This window comes from Nannospalax galili, unplaced genomic scaffold, assembly GCF_000622305.1.
Source record: "Nannospalax galili isolate Female #2095 unplaced genomic scaffold, S.galili_v1.0 scaffold336, whole genome shotgun sequence".
Lineage (NCBI taxonomy): Eukaryota > Metazoa > Chordata > Mammalia > Rodentia > Spalacidae > Nannospalax > Nannospalax galili.
This window is the reverse complement of record NW_008343385.1, coordinates 6,523,923-6,525,051: the sequence shown is the minus strand read 5'-3', so window position 1 is coordinate 6,525,051 and position 1,129 is coordinate 6,523,923.

Genomic DNA, 1,129 nt, shown 5'->3' with positions numbered 1-1,129 from the left:
AGGACACTTTGAGATTTAGTGAAGAAACTGGCTACTTTTCTTTGGGGTCTTTTTACACTAACTGCCTAGCCAATTTCTACCTCCTATTCTTATCACACCATCCTCTGATGAGGTTACCCAAACTGCCAATAGAGAATGGGATTGCAGACTGCTCTGGCTTCTTCATGCAGAACAGGGATGCAGGGTGAGGCAATTGGAGTTCCCCTCCCAAATTGCATAACTCTTATCTCAAGGAGGAAAAGAAAGTCTTTGAATTGTGAATAGGAGATGTGAAGGAAAAGTAAAAGCAAGAGTAATTAGAATTACAGGTTATAGACAGGGAACTAGAAAAAAGTCAGCACAGGGCAATTTTCAAATGTTCATATGAGAATCCATTTGAATTTCTTAATAAGGGCTTCCAAAAGCATCCCCCTATTGGGTTACTCTGGGCTCTAGAGGGATGGAGAAAGGATTTGCTTTCAGGTGTTTTGATAGCTGTTGGAGTGGTTAGAATCAGTGTCAGTTCCCTCTCAAAGGCTTCTAGATAGGACGAGAAAGCAAATTTATCCATCATTTTAGAACAATAGCTGGTTGTCTTCCTTAGCTGCAGGTGGGCACTACAGTATTAGAGACCAAGATTTGAAGTCTTACATCTGAGCAGCACTTTCTTGTTAGGAACAAAATCATCAATGAGAAATAATTGTCTAAATAGCTTTTTATATAGACTTAAGCCTAATGTCTGGGAAGTGTAATCCTTTGACCTCTTAAAGAAATACACTGATGACTTTACTCTTTGGTTATACTTCCCTTTTGGGTGTTTAAGACTATATTTTTGGCCCAAATAAATCAATTTATTTTTACACTTAAGGTCATTTGAGGATCTGTTCCTCAGGGGTCACATGGGCTTGGGAGGAGCTCCTGGCTCCTTTCTTTTACCAGTTCCATCTATGTGAAGATAAGTCAAAGGTCCTGCTCAACCATGTCCGGCTTCACTTGGAAGCATGAATGAGATGTCTCCTCTGAGTTGACTTTCCTCTTTGTAGACTAGACACTGGTTCAAGTCCATCTCATGGGGTCTCCACGTCCTCCCTGAACAAGAGGACAGGTGACTCACCACAGTTAACAGGACATTTTGAGAGATGTCCCATAG